The sequence below is a fragment of the Myxine glutinosa genome, chromosome 1, assembly GCF_964187855.1.
Source record: "Myxine glutinosa chromosome 1, kmMyxGlut1.1, whole genome shotgun sequence".
NCBI classification, from domain to species: Eukaryota; Metazoa; Chordata; class Myxini; order Myxiniformes; family Myxinidae; genus Myxine; species Myxine glutinosa.
Window position 1 is genome coordinate 381,405,203 of NC_136261.1, and position 15,982 is coordinate 381,421,184.

At 44.0% G+C, this 15,982-nt stretch overlaps 2 long non-coding RNA genes across 2 annotated transcripts; both read left to right on the forward strand.

Moving 5' to 3' along the window:
- The first annotated feature begins 13,761 nt into the window (after positions 1-13,761).
- On the forward strand, positions 13,762-14,187 carry LOC144889551 (uncharacterized). Its single transcript, XR_013621863.1, has 3 exons — positions 13,762-13,823; positions 13,923-14,003; positions 14,103-14,187. It is a non-coding gene; the product is annotated as an uncharacterized LOC144889551 (long non-coding RNA).
- Positions 14,188-14,281: 94 nt separating this feature from the next.
- LOC144889552 (uncharacterized) lies at positions 14,282-14,833 on the forward strand. Its single transcript, XR_013621864.1, has 3 exons — positions 14,282-14,363; positions 14,463-14,543; positions 14,643-14,833. It is a non-coding gene; the product is annotated as an uncharacterized LOC144889552 (long non-coding RNA).
- The last annotated feature ends 1,149 nt before the right edge of the window (positions 14,834-15,982 follow it).

The following is a 15,982-nucleotide window of genomic DNA, read 5'->3' on the forward strand; positions in this document are numbered from 1 at the left end:
TGGCAGGGTGATGGAAGGGTGATGGCAGAGGGTGATGGCAGAGGGTGATGGCAGAGGGTGATGGCAGAGGGTGATGGCAGAGGGTGATGGCAGAGGGTGATGGCAGAGGGTGATGGCAGAGGGTGATGGCAGAGGGTGATGGCAGAGGGTGATGGCAGAGGGTGATGGCAGAGGGTGATGGCAGAGGGTGATGGCAGGGAATTAACATTAACGAATAACATTTGTAATGTAATAATTTGTAATAATTTGTAGTAATAGATATAATAATAATAACGAATTCTGCTCTGTTTCAATTCTGTTTCAATTTGCTGATATGCTTTGCAAACCTTTTTTTTTTTTAACTATTTTAAAACTAATACAATTCGAACATGGAATACATACTGACACTGCACTTTCAGGTCTCCTACAAATCCTACCCTGTCGCCTCACCGTGGCGTAGGAGTGGCAATGGTCAATGGCATCGAATGTCATGGCTAGCAAAGACAGGGAGGTACACTTGATTTAAATTTGGAAATTGTTTTTTTTTTTTTTTTGGCCACGGAACGGGCACCCACGTACGGGCACGTCCTAGTTACAGTAATTGCAGTAATCTTATTACAGTAATTACATTACATTAACTCAGGCACCTTTTGAGTAAGGAAGCTGATATTTGGACATGACACTGACCAAGTGATGTGGCTGTCAAGGAAAATTTTGATTTATTGATTAATCATTTAATAAATTAACTCGTTGATTTATATATGACTTATTTAATTATAATTCCTCAGAGATACATCTTCGGATGAAATACTTGCAGATTGGTTATGCTATGAGCCAATTGATTAAGGAAAATATTTTGTGATGGCCATATTGGCAATTTCGTGGCCATATTCGTGGCAACTCAGTTAGTGCCACTGCACCTTTAAAATGCATCCCTGCGTTCATTTTTCGATCGATTGAGTTGAAATTTTGAACAATCGGATCTGGACTGTCGTTGTTAACGACTCTAGCACGCACTCGTCCAATCAGGATGGAGCGGTATGGTCCCCGGATCATCACTGCCCGCAGTTTTAATTAGTTTTACTTTTTCTCTTGGTCATATAATTTTGAAGACATGCATGTCATGATATAGGAAATGTTTGTTCTGTTGTACGGAATAAATGTTGTTTATTTGTGTGGGTGTGTATTTTTTGTGTATTTTGTATATATTTTCACGGCTAATTCCAGTTAACATCCTGCAAAATTTGCTCGTTTTTCTGGCCGAGTCGAAATTGCGTTGAGTTCATATGGCATGCGCCATTAAAAGTGCTGTGTAATTGTTGAGCTCCCTTTATTTCGGTTTGGTCATGCGGATGAGCAGACAAAGTGACGAATGCTGTGGCTGGAGCAGTAGAAGCGATGTTTTTAATTGAAACGATGTAATTTAATTAAAAGTGGGAGGGGGCAACACCACGCATACCTCTTTTAAGGTGTGTATAAACCCTGGAATAAACGTGGGAGGGGGCAACACCACGCATACCTCTTTTAAGGTGTGTATAAACCCTGGAATATTTCAGCAATCAATACAATGCTGAAACTATGTAAGTTAATTTAATGAGTAATTTAATAAGTAATTTAATGAGTAATTTAATGAGTAATTTAATGAGTAATTTAATGAGGAACTTAATGAGTAATTTAATGAGTAATTTAATGAGTAATTTAATGAGTAATTTAATGAGTAATTTAATGAGTAATTTAATGAGTAACTTAATGAGTAATTTAATGAGTAATTTAATGAGTAATTTAATGAGTAATTTAATGAGTAATTTAATGAGTAATTTAATGAGTAATTTAATGAGGAATTTAATGAGGAATTAAAAGTGGGAGGGGGCAACACCACGCATACCTCTTTTAAGGTGTGTATAAACCCTGGAATAAACGTGGGAGGGGGCAACACCATGCATACCTCTTTTAAGGTGTGTAGAAACCCTGGAATATTTCAGCAATCAATACGATGCTGAAATGATGTAATTTTCTGTGTAAGATGGTCGACATTGGGTTTGTTTGGGTTTTGTTGTTTATTTTTGTGGGTGTGTATTTTTGTGTATTTTGTATATATTTTCACGGCTAATTCCAGTTAAAATCCTGCAAAATTTGCTCGTTTTTCTGGCCGAGTCGAAATTGCGTTGAGTTCCTATGGCATGCACCATTAAAAAAGCGCTGTGTAATGGTTGAGCTCCCTTTATTTCGTTTTGGTCACGCGGATGAGCAGCCAAAATGACGAATGCTGCGGCTGGAGCAGTGGAAGCGATTTTTTAATTGTTCAATGATTATTCGATATTGTTATGACTTATTGTCAATAGGTATACTAAGTGGCCATGAGGTAGCCTGTTGCTATGTACAGTTTTATTCTATTGTTGATTATACCACATAGCTGTGGTGATAAAGGAAATGTTCGTTTTAAATAGATGATTATGATAGGACCATGACTATAAAATCATGATGATTATTATGAATGATATCATAGGGTTCAAATGCAGAATGATTGCATGAACTTGGGAAAGAACTTTCAAGCCCTATGGGATAAATTGGGTGTTACAAGCGATGGAGTTTCAAATTTAGCATGATTAAAGGAATTTTACAGTCTTATTTCAGGAGTTTTACGAAATTTATATTGCCAAGAGATTTGGGTACTATTAAAAGAAAAATGATGAGATATTTTTCCCAAAGAACTTTAATATCTGCCATCCATTTTGGCGGTCTCACGAATGAAGGATGAGTTGCCTTTAGTGGTTGCAAAGAAAATTTGTGAAGACCAGGCAAAATGGAAAAAATAGGTCAGATATGACCCTAGGACAGAACAGTGATTCGTCAATTGACATGAGGTATGAACCAGAGGTGACGACCGATGAGCTTCGATCTCAGTCAATAGATGGACCTGTCCTGACATCATTGGGGAAAGGGCTTATGCAAGGAGTCATCCAAAATGATTAATTTGATTTATTGATGAATATTGATAAATTAATTGAAATTGAATAATTGAATTGAACTGAATAAATTTAATTGAATAAATTTAACTGAATAAATTGAACTGAATTAGTCTAGTAGGAAGACTAGGTCCCCCTGCACCCCCCGGAGATATACTTCTAATCAGTGTTTCTAGATTGGAAAAAATGTGTAGAAAATGACTAGCTATGGCCCCAAGCTGAAACAATGTCCCACATACCATTTGTATGCAAATTACTGCTGCAAATTTTATGCAAAATTATGCAAATTTTATGCAAATTTTTGATGAGGAGTAGAGTTGAGGGGTCTTTGAGGGCTTCATCGAGGTGCTCTCGGTTGCAAGACTGGGTCATTCTGAGAAGCACAGCAGGGTCAGAGATCATGATGTTCTCCTCCTCAGTGAATCTCTCCATCAACAGCCTCTCCATTGCCTCACACACTGTTTTGAGGCAAAAGAGGGACTTTGCGTAGGCCTTTCCACTGAGAACACCTTTGAGAGATCCACTTGTTACTAGTTGTGCCTCAAAGAGAATCTCTGCATATCCAGAACCACGCATCTTGTGTCCAGTGAGCATCCCGATGTAGTTCATGGATGTGTGGAAGGGTCCAATCGTTACTACATGACTAGCAAATTCATTTGGCCAGCGCCAGATGATGGGAAGGGCTTTCATGCAGACACCCAGATCAAATGTATTCAGGACCCATCTCTGACCCACCTCAGCAGTTGCTGCCTCGGAACGCTTCAGTAGCTCACGAACAACTGCGTTGTCTGTGATCGGTTGGTGGATAGGCGTGCAGTAGTCGACTGTTGATTTGCTGGGTGGGGGAGAACCAGTTGCAGAGGTGAAACCCCCTAGCCCAGGCACAGGCTGCAGGCCACAGCTTCCGATGTATCTGATGAAGAGCCAGATGTAGTACTCTTGCATCGTAGTGGCATAGACTGTGTCATTCTCTGCTGGCGGTGTGAATGATGAGCGTTCCGAGGCAGCAACTGCTGAGGTGGGTCAGAGATGGGTCCTGAATACATTTGATCTGGGTGTCTGCATGAAAGCCCTTCCCATCATCTGGCGCTGGCCAAATGAATTTGCTAGTCATGTAGTAACGATTGGACCCTTCCACACATCCATGAACTACATCGGGATGCTCACTGGACACAAGATGCGTGGTTCTGGATATGCAGAGATTCTCTTTGAGGCACAACTAGTAACAAGTGGATCTCTCAAAGGTGTTCTCAGTGGAAAGGCCTACGCAAAGTCCCTCTTTTGCCTCAAAACAGTGTGTGAGGCAATGGAGAGGCTGTTGATGGAGAGATTCACTGAGGAGGAGAACATCATGATCTCTGACCCTGCTGTGCTTCTCAGAATGACCCAGTCTTGCAACCGAGAGCACCTCGATGAAGCCCTCAAAGACCCCTCAACTCTACTCCTCATCAAAAATTTGCATAAAATTTGCATAATTTTGCATAAAATTTGCAGCAGTAATTTGCATAAAAATGGTATGTGGGACATTTGTTCAGCTTGGGGCCATAGCTAGTCATTTTCTACACATTTTTTCCAATCTAGAAACACTGATTAGAAGTATATCTCCGGGGGGTGCAGGGGGACCTAGTCTTCCTACTAGACTAAATAAATTGAATTGAATATATTGATTGTTTGATTGATGAAAATGCGGTCTCAAGAAAGAAGCTTTGATATCTTTGTGAGATATTATCAATGTGAAGACAACCTTGGAAAATTGAGCAAGGTGGTGAGTTTATATATAGATATATATGTGCGGTTACCATTGTGTGATTTCCCCTTCAACAGAGCGGACACCTGAGGATTCACCCATTTCATACTGACCCTCTGGCTCATCTGCAAATACTGATCTGTGAGATTGGATTGTGCAAAAGCCACAGGTGAGAGAGATTCTCTGGAAATCACCGTTTGAACAGGTGGAGAGATCCTTCCTGGAGGTACGAGTGAAGCTTTAGAGGAACAAACTACAACACATCCAACACTACTTTGATAAAAAGCAGAATGGGAAATGGAGCCTGCAAGAATACACAAGGACAACCAGAGATTCCACAAAAAGGTACTTGTACACATCATATGTACGACCGTTATGGTGCCAAAGCTATAAGGCAGGTCGAGAATTGGTATTTGTGGACAAAGGGACATGATGAGGAGTTTCCAAGAGATGGTACATTTGAGCGAAGTCGATTGGAAAGATTGGAACAAAGATTGAAAGCCAGGAAGAGATAGAATCTAACGGTAGACTGGCTTGCATTCCATCTTTGGGATGGTGAATCCAGACAACGGGAACAGCAAGAACGGATAACGGATCTAGAACTTAAAATAAAAAGGATACAGGATACAGTGGAGGAGACAAATGCACAACTGCCCTCGAAATTAGGAATGAAAGTGACAGTTGTCCCATCTGATTTCCAGTTGTCTCCCCAAAAAGGACGGTACAGAGAATTTTTTCGTGTTTCAGGAGATAACGAGAGATTGCAGTGGCAACTCAGGGATGTAGAGATGCAGCCCAGCAATACAAGTGCACAGGTGCACAGACCAGGCAACGACAGAAACCGGTGTTTCAAGTGTGGACGGATGGGACATTGGAAAAGAGGATGTCCGTATACCAAAAGGAAGACAAGTTCATAGGGTAAACCAAGATCAAGGGTACCAGTGCTGACCGATACCTCAGCCAATGATTAGGCCTTCATTGCGACAAATCCCAAATGACGATTGGCCTCAACAAATTAGATTACTGGACAAACATGAATAACTGTCAATGATTCTTGGGTCTGAAAAGTTTTCGGAGCAAGAATTATTCATTTTTCTTTTGCTTGTAAGCAAATTGATAATTAATTGATCAAATGCCGAAATTGGATCTTTTATGTTGGGCACAAAATTTTAAATTTACAAAGTTTGGAACAATTGCTGTGCAATTTTTTGGCAAACCAAGTGACAAGAGTCACATCATGATCAGGTGGGAATTTCGGACTATTGTTCCACACGATTGATAGGTCAGTGGTCGACTGACATACAAATGGGTGGGTAGTCAAATTTGGATAAATTATTGTGGGAACTGAAAGGGTAATGTCAATGTGACGTCATATGGGTTTTCTAAGAATAAACTTTTTGGTCCATTTGTGTATTAGCGCTTATAAAATTGAAGGACAAATTTTGAGAAATTGAAATAAAGTTGACACCCATCCGGATCTGTAAATAAGGGTTCCAACGCAAACAAATATGCATAATGCATGTGTGTGTGGGTATTTTGTGTGTCAGTGTTTTTGTTTTTGTGTATCAATCTTACAAGATTGTTGACACCGACAGTGTGCCTTGTCTGAAAAATAGATAGTTCCATGGGGATGGGATCGCATATCGAGAGAATTCGTAAAATAAAAAATAGAAATATAATTTGATTATGAAAATTATCACTTTTGTCAAGGGAGATGGAGAATAAAGATTTGATTTGCTGAGTTATGAGCAGCTATTCATTAATAGTAAAAAATTGGAAGTAATCTTGGGATTCCATTGTGATAGAATTTATATGAGAATCAAAGCTATTTATGGATATGAGCTTCATAAAAAATGTGGGAGTACAAAATTATCCAAATTTTGGAGAGGTCTTACACTGACTTCCCAGAGTACTCTGCTCACGGATTTTATATATATATAAACTTGAATTTTATCAGAATATAAATTGGGCTGTATGTATGGATGTGTATAAGGCATAGATGATATGGGAAAATAGTAAAGGAAATTTTGCTGGTTTGAACTATTGTGAGTTTTGAGTTCTGGAGTTCAAACAAAGTCACTGGTTCACAGATGAGAATGGATAGTAAATAAATTCTTCGATGCTGGGTAAATTAACTACGATATTACTAAGACTTATGAGAGCTATTGTTCTTCCTTACACCAGTGCGAAATTATTGAAAAAATATATATATATATATTAGATCCAACATAATGAATCTATAAATGAATGTCAGATGGATAATATCCTCAATTTGTACTAATTATTTGATTGTGGGTAAAGGAATTAATTTATCGTAGTGGATTGTTAACAGCATCCTGAAAATGTCCTGAGAGTGTGCATCCATGTAATCGGAAATCCCAGATTTGTTTTTACAAACAACATTTTGGTAGAGGTCTTGTGTGGACGAGCACTTCCTTGGTAGATAAAAAACGGTACTGCATGCTGGCAGCCACTTTTGCGGCCAGTTAGGCCAAACAAATTGAGAGGAAATTGTAGTTAAATACGTAAGTTACACATGGCTATTTGTAAAAAGGAAATTTGTTGAGATGGGAAACATTTTTCGAAGGTTTATTAAAGTGTTATAATATGACATGTGGCAAGGCAAACTATTGGATGGGAAAATTAGATCTGGCTATAGAATAAATTTATTGACCCCTTGAAGTTAATTCTTCGAATCATTGTTTCACTGGCATTTTTTGTTCAAATTGGAAATAGTTTGGTAGAGCTTTGGTTAAAACCTTTGGTTGCGGTATCTTGGAACGAAATGATAAACCATAGGAGATTGATAAGAATAGGAAAAAAAATATATGGACCCAAAATAGAAAGTTGGATTCATGCCCCTCATTGCAAACAAGCACATGGGGCTAAGGTGGACGATCCTACAGAAAATGAGGCTGCACCTAGCAGCCCAGGAGAACATTCAGTGGCAGATAAATGATAGTCGTGATTTACAGTCATTTGAATTACATTTTAACACCCCTTGCATTGATAAACATTACATTTTCAACATGTGATATTCCTACTTGGGATAGGGACATTTATTTGCCTACATGACATACAATTACCTGCTGATATTAATACAACATGAGTGAAAAAATGTATCACAACTACACTCATGATCAGGGGATTGAGTTCAACCCCGGGAGATAGGGGGATCAGGGTAGGACAAATAATCTGATTTATGTTACATATTAAGGGATTTTCTTTATTTACCTTTTAGGAAGCTTGTTAGTTTGGTATATAATGTTGAATGTCATCAACATATAATTATGTCATCTATCTATAATTCCAGTAATCTCTGTGTGTGTGTGTGTCTGTCTGTGTGTTTGTCTGTGACCGCTGTTTCTCGACAACCACGGGTCCGATATACTTGAAACTTGCCAGGTATATTGCTGGGGACCCGAGGATGTGCCTTTTCAAGGTTTCATATTAATCGGACAATTACTTACCGAGATATGTCCAAAAAACGCTTCAACCAATCAGAGAGCAGCGAGCTATCACGTGTGCCGAACCGTTAATGCAATGCAAGCGTTAATGCGTTAATGCAAGGCTTTTCGTTTTTTTCCCTCTTCTCTTTCTACTTTTCCTTGCGATTAAATTGCAAACAGCCAAAATACGTTGGCGCTAATTGAATAATTGGCCATTAACACTAAAATAATCGTAACTGCGATATGCCAACTTCCGGACAGTGCAGCCTTCCATGTTGTTGTTGTTTGCAGCAGCTGTTTGCAGCAAGGGAAGGCTTTTCTTTTTTCCCCTCTTCTCTTTCTACTTTTCCTTGCGATTAAATTGCAAAAAACCAAAATACGTTGGCGATAATTGAATAATTGGGCATTAATAGATAGATAGATAGATATGCGATATGCGAACTTCCGGACAGTGTAGACTTCACTTCCGGCCTTACGGAAGTGCTCTATACTTACCGGCTATATACTTATTACTTACTGTCTATCTTATAGATAGATTGTAGATAAAGACAATGCCCCAATCGAGTCGTCGTTTACGAGAACGAAGGAACGAAGCTGCACGTAGTGCACGCGCAATGGAATCTGACGAGGAACGAGCTGCTCGCCTGGCACGCGACGTTACGCGCGTGACACGGCGTCGTGCAGCTGAAAGGGATGAAGAACGGACTGCTCGCTTGGCAGACAACACTGGACGCGTGGCAAGTCGTCGTGCAGCTGAAACGGCTGAAGAACGGACTGATCGCTTGGCAGACAACACTGGACGCATGTCAAGGCGTCGTACAGAAGAAACTGCTGAAGAACGCGCTGCTCGCTTGACACGCGACGTTACGCGCGTGACTAGGCGTCGTGCAGCTGAAACTGCTGAAGAACGCGCTGCTCGCTTGACACGCGACGTTACGCGCGTGACAAGGCGTCGTGCAGCTGAAACGGATGAAGATCGGACTGCTCGCTTGGCAGACAACACTGGACGCATGACAAGGCGTCGTGCAGCTGAAACGGATGAAGATCGGACTGCTCGCTTGGCAGACAACACTGGACGCATGACAAGGCGTCGTGCAGCTGAAACGGATGAAGATCGGACTGCTCGCTTGGCAGACAACACTGGACGCATGACAAGGCGTCGTGCTGAAGAAATCCCTCACCAGCGAGAAGACCGGCAAGTAAGGGATGCCCTGCGTCATGAGGCTGTACACCGTGTGAGACTGGAGCAGGCTCACCATGACAATCGCAACCTTGCTCGATTCGATGATACCGATTTCTTCCGAGAGGTCCTTCATGGTGAGTACAGGCACGCGTTGAGCAGGACCTCAATATTTCAATGCCCTAAATGCTCGCATTGTGCTGCTTTGGTGTGGCATGAGGAGAGAAGAGGATTTTGCTGCAACCACGGCAAGGTCGTTCTTATGCATGATCCTACGAATCCAAAACCCGGTTCAATTCCATCACAACCTCCAGATGCTATTAAAAACCTTTTCCTTAACCAGGACTTTGTGAAGCACGCGAAACAGTACAACAACGCGCTGGCAATGGCAAGTATCGGTGTCCGAGAGATACGTATGCCTGGCTTCAATCCTGGAGTGCGCATACAAGGTAAGGTTTACCATTACATTGGTGCTCCTCTTGCCGATCTGGGTTGTACCCCACGCTTTGCTCAGATCTACTTTCACGATCCAGCCCATGAGCTGGATTATCGTCGTGCCCACACCTCGAACAGTGGCCTGAATGAACAGTTTTTGCTAAGAGCACAACAGGCCATTCATGAGTGCAACCCATACGTCCAGCAATTCAAATCAGCCATTGAGTATGTGGTTCATAATGATAGCGCCAATGAACTGAATATTGTGTTAACAGGTCGCACGCGGCGCCGAGACCTTCATCATGGTACCGTCAACCTTCCCTCAGCAGACAGCGATGTGGCTGTCATTGCTCCAGGGGCTATGACAACTGAGCAGTTTGGAAGGCTGGCAGTCGCTGTTCACCTCAGGGGAGGAGGTTTACAGACAATAGACGCCATGCATCCAGCGTATGACCCACTATCATACATACTTCTGCTACCCTGCGGCTCTCAGGGGTACCACACTGAGTTGGCAGGGACTACGCCAACAACTTTCTACCGCTACCATCTACAAGTACGTGATCCTACTCATCACTTCAATCTACTGCTTCGTGGTGGAAGGTTGACACAGCAGTACGTATGCGACATGATGGCAAAAATTGAGTCACACCGTCTCACTTGGATTCGCTGCAACCAGAAGTCAATTAAGGCAGAAAAGTATAAGATCATCGTTGATGCGTTAAACAGTGATGCTGAGGTGCTACCTGGACGCCTCACCATTCTGCCTCCGTCAATTTATGGGTCGCCACGTTGGTATGCCAAAGAGTTTCAGGATGCAATGGCTTTAGTCCGAGTCAAGGGAAAACCAGACTTTTTCCTAACTTTCACCTGCAACCCAAAGTGGCCAGAAATTAAAGCATCGGTTTTTGAGGGTCAGCCACCCAATGCAAGACCTGATATCATCGCCCGGGTGTTTCATATGAAGGTGGAAGCACTCCTCGCAGACCTCCTCAAGCATGACATCTTGGGGCATGTGGACGCTTACGTGATGGTGAAGGAAACGCAAAAGCGTCACCTTCCCCATATACACATGCTCCTGACCGTGGTACCTCGCGACAAGCCCAGAACACCTGCAGATGTCGATCGCGTGGTCTCTGCTGAGATTCCTGACAGCCTCACAAATCCGGAACTACACCGTATTGTGACATCACACATGATTCACGGCCCCTGTGGGGAATGGAACATCTTGAGCCCTTGCATGGCAGACCGGAAGTGCACAAAGGACTATCCCAAAGCCCTACGTCAAACGACAAGCTTCTCTGATGACTCCTATCCCCTGTACAGAAGACGGGCAGAAGCAGCACCTGGTGATCCCATCATGAAGACAATACGAGGCGGTGCTAACGTATTAGTTAACAATGCATGGGTTGTGCCTTACAATCCATATATTGTCCTCAGGTACGATGCTCACATCAACCTTGAGATCGTCTGTGCTGTCACCTGTGTCAAGTACCTGTACAAATACCTTGAAAAGGGCCCGGACCAGTGCCTGGTCAGACTAGAGCCTCATGAGAGGATGCGAGAGGCATTACGACATGATGAAGTGGCACGCTACGAACTAGGGCGTTACATCACCGCATCTGAGGGATACTGGCGCATATACGATTTCCCCATTCAACGCAAATACCCACCAGTCGAGATGCTGGCACTCCATCTACAGGATGAGCAGGTGATCACGTTCACTGACGAAGGTGCCATACAGAACGTGGCAGAGTCAGGACCCCCTGCAACAACCCTCACCGCCTTTTTCGAAGCCATGAATCTCCATCCACACATGCGTCATGTTCTATATCCAGATGTATTCCAGCACTTCACCTACTTGAGGAAAAGGTTTCAATTGCGGAAGAGAAGGCTGAGTTTCCAGGATAACCGTAAGGCTGATACGGTTGGGCGGCTCCCCATTATTCCCGTCAACTCCCATACTGCCGAGTTGTACTATCTCCGCATGCTACTGTACCGCGTGCCTGGCCCCACATGCTTTCTGGATCTCCGTCGTGTTGGTGGTAGGGTCATGGAGACCTATCTGGCAGCCTGCATTGCATATGGCATCGTTGACAATGACCAGGAGGTGGATTCTGTTATGGAAGAGGCTGCAAATATTGCTTTTGGCCCTGCAGTCCGCGAAGTATTTGCCAACATGCTCATATTCGTTCTCAGAGGCAACCACGTGCAGTTCTGGGAAAGGCACAAGTATGTGCTGTGCGAGGACTTCATGCGTGCTGCAGGTGTGAATGTTCCAAATGGACGCATTGTGAGTGCAGTGCTACTAGAGCTGAGGAACAAAGTTGAGTGCCACGGCTTTTCGCTCAGTAGGACCTTTGGCCTTCCTGAGCCTGACCCAGTTCATTTCCAGTCTCGCATTCCGCGCGTCATCGAGCACGAAACAGTGCACAATATAGGAGAACTTGAGGCTCACATCGCTCAAACAGAGTGCCTTCTTAATGACGAGCAGCGCGTTGTTGTCGATACAGTGATGTGGAGTGTGGAACACGGACATGGCTGCATGCTTGCTGTTGATGCAAGTGGTGGGACTGGGAAAACCTTCACATTGTCTCATATACTCAACAAAGTGCGCGCAATGGGCAAAGTGGCTCTTGCAACTGCTGCAAGTGGTATTGCAGCTACGCTGCTGCCTAAAGGGGCCACCTTCCATAGTAGGACCAAGTGTCCTCTCATTCTCACTGATGAGTCCACTTGCAACATCAGTGAAAATGACACCACTGCAGCACTCATACGCATGACTAATCTGATGGTGGTGGATGAGGTTTCAATGATGGATCGTCGCGCATTGGAAGCAGCAGATCGAACATTCCAGTGGCTTCGGGGCTCCGAGGAACCATTTGGCGGCATCGCAATGGTTTTCAGTGGTGACTGGAGGCAAATCCTTACTGTTGTGCCACACGGTAGCCGTATTGACATAGTTGGAAGGTGCTTCAAGAGCTCATACCTGTGGAGAAAAGTGCAGATTCTTCGTCTCAGAGTAAACATGAGGATCATGCAGGGTGCTGGAGAACAACAGGACGAATCTGCTTTTGCAAAATTCCTGCTGGATCTGGGTGAAGGGAAGATTCCTGTCAATCCAGAAGAGGGTGAATTTGCTATTGAGCTCAGGGAACCGCTCATTCTTCCTGGTGAAAAACTTCAGGATATTGTCACTTGGGTGTACGAAGACTTGCATAACAACATTAGCAACCCCAAGTGGCTTTGCGAGCGTGTTATACTATGTCCGACCAATTCTGAAGTCGATCAGGTAAATGCCTACATGACGACCATATTTCCAGGGGAGGAACATGTTTGCTGTAGCGTCGATACAGCGGAATCTGAGGGTGATCATTTGTATCCGCCTGAGTTCCTGAACACCCTCTGTCCATCTGGTATGCCGCCACATCGTATCTCTCTCAAGGTGGGTATGGTCATCATGCTGCTGCGAAACTTCGACCAGCAGAGCGGGCACTGCAATGGCTCAAGGTACATCATACTTCAGATCCTTCCAAATCTGTTGGTTGCACAATCTGTGATGGGTGTCAATTCTGGACGCACATTGCTCATTCCACGCATAACCTTGAGTCCATCTGACAACATGTTCCCGTTCACTCTGCGGCGTCGGCAGTTTCCGGTACGACCCTGCTTTGCCATGACTGTGAATAAATCCCAAGGACAGTCGCTACACCATGTTGGGATCTTCTGCTCACGAGACTTCTTCAGCCATGGTCAGTTCTACGTGGCGGCCAGTAGGGTTGGCAGATCCAGCAGCCTCCGCATTCTTGCCCTGGACGAGGAAACAAAGAAGAAGCGCCGTTTCCTCAGCAACGTTGTTTATGAAGAGGTGCTAACGAGATAAAGGTGTGTACAATGGACATGTAGGCAATTTTTATTATTATTTATTTATTGAAGAACAATTGTTTCGAACGAATTCTTCAAAAATAGTGCACAACTTCTTTTGGCAGTCGTACACCATGTTGGGATCTCCTGGAGAGGTGCCGTTTCCTCACCAATGTTGTTTATGAAGAGCTGCTAACGACATACAGGTGTGTACATGTGGACAATTCTTATTATTTATTTATTGATTGAAGAAACATTGTTTCGCAAAGAATTCATCAAAATAAGTGCACAACTTCTTTTGGCAGTTGTACACCATGTGAGGATCTCCTGGAGAAGTGCCGTTTCCTCAGCAATGTTGTTTATGAAGAGCTGCTAACGACATACAGGTGTGTACATGTGGACAATTCTTATTATTTATTTATTGATTGAAGAAACATTGTTTCGCAAAGAATTCATCAAAATAAGTGCACAACTTCTTTTGGCAGTTGTACACCATGTGAGGATCTCCTGGAGAAGTGCCGTTTCCTCAGCTATGTTGTTTATGAAGAGCTGCTAACGACATACAGGTGTGTACATGTGGACAATTCTTATTTTTTATTTTTTGCTTGAGGAAAAATTGTTACGAAAAGATTTCATCAAAATAAGTGCACTACTTCTTTTGCCAGTTGTACACCATGTGAGGATCTCCTGGGGAAGTGCCGTTTCCTCAGCTATGTTGTTTATGAAGAGCTGCTAACGACATACAGGTGTGTACATGTGGACAATTCTTATTTTTTATTTTTTGCTTGAGGAAAAATTGTTACGAAAAGATTTCATCAAAATAAGTGCACTACTTCTTTTGCCAGTTGTACACCATGTGAGGATCTCCTGGAGAAGTGCCGTTTCCTCAGCAATGTTGTTTATGAAGAGCTGCTAACGACATACAGGTGTGTACATGTGGACAATTCTTATTATTTATTTATTACTTGAAGAAAAATTGTTACGAAAAGATTTCATCAAAATACATGCACTACTTCTTTTGGCAGTCGCTACACCATGTTGGGATCTTCTGCCCAAGGGCCTTCTTCAGCCATTGCCAGTTCTACGTGGCGACCTCTAGGGTTGGCAGTTCCAGCAGCCTCCGCATTCTTGCCCAGGACGAGGAAACAAAGAAGAAGCCCGTACGTGGTGCCTTATGAAGTGGTGCTAACGACATAAAGGTGTGTACAATGTACATGTAGACAATTTTTATTATTCTTTGTTTGGGAGGGAGATGGGAGGGTGATGGGGCAGGGTGATGGGAGGATGATGGCAGGGTGATGGGAGGGTGATGGCAGGGTGATGGGAGGGTGATGGCAGAGGGTGATGGCAGAGGGTGATGGGAGAGTGATGGGAGGGTGATGGGGGGAAGATGGGAGGGTGATGTGGCAGGGTGCTGTGGCAGGGTGATGGCAGGGTGATGGCAGAGGGTGGTGGCAGAGGGTGGTGGGGGGGAGATGGCAGGGTGATGGGAGGGTGATGGGAGGGTGATGGCAGGGTGATGGGAGGGTGATGGCAGGGTGATGGGAGGGTGATGGCAGAGGGTGATGGCAGAGGGTGATGGGAGAGTGATGGGAGGGTGATGGGGGGAAGATGGGAGGGTGATGTGGCAGGGTGCTGTGGCAGGGTGATGGCAGGGTGATGGCAGAGGGTGGTGGCAGAGGGTGGTGGGGGGGAGATGGCAGGGTGATGGGAGGGTGATGGGAGGGTGATGGCAGGGTGATGGGAGGGTGATGGCTGGGTGATGGGACGGTGATGGCAGAGGGTGATAGCAGAGGGTGATTGCAGAGGGTGATGGCAGAGGGTGATGGCAAAGGGTGGTGGCAGAGGGTGGTGGGAGGGAGATGGCAGGGTGATGGGAGGGTGATGGGAGGGTGATGGGGGGGAGATGGGAGGGTGATGGGGCAGGGTGATGGGGCAGGGTGATGGGGCTGGGTGATGGCAGGGTGATGGCAGGGTGATGGGAGGGTGATGGCAGGGTGATGGAAGGGTGATGGCAGAGGGTGATGGCAGAGGGTGATGGCAGAGGGTGATGGCAGAGGGTGATGGCAGAGGGTGATGGCAGAGGGTGATGGCAGAGGGTGATGGCAGAGGGTGATGGCAGAGGGTGATGGCAGAGGGTGATGGCAGAGGGTGATGGCAGAGGGTGATGGCAGAGGGTGATGGCAGGGAATTAACATTAACGAATAACATTTGTAATGTAATAATTTGTAATAATTTGTAGTAATAGATATAATAATAATAACGAATTCTGCTCTGTTTCAATTCTGTTTCAATTTGCTGATATGCTTTGCAAACCTTTTTTTTTTTTAACTATTTTAAAACTAATACAATTCGAACATGGAAT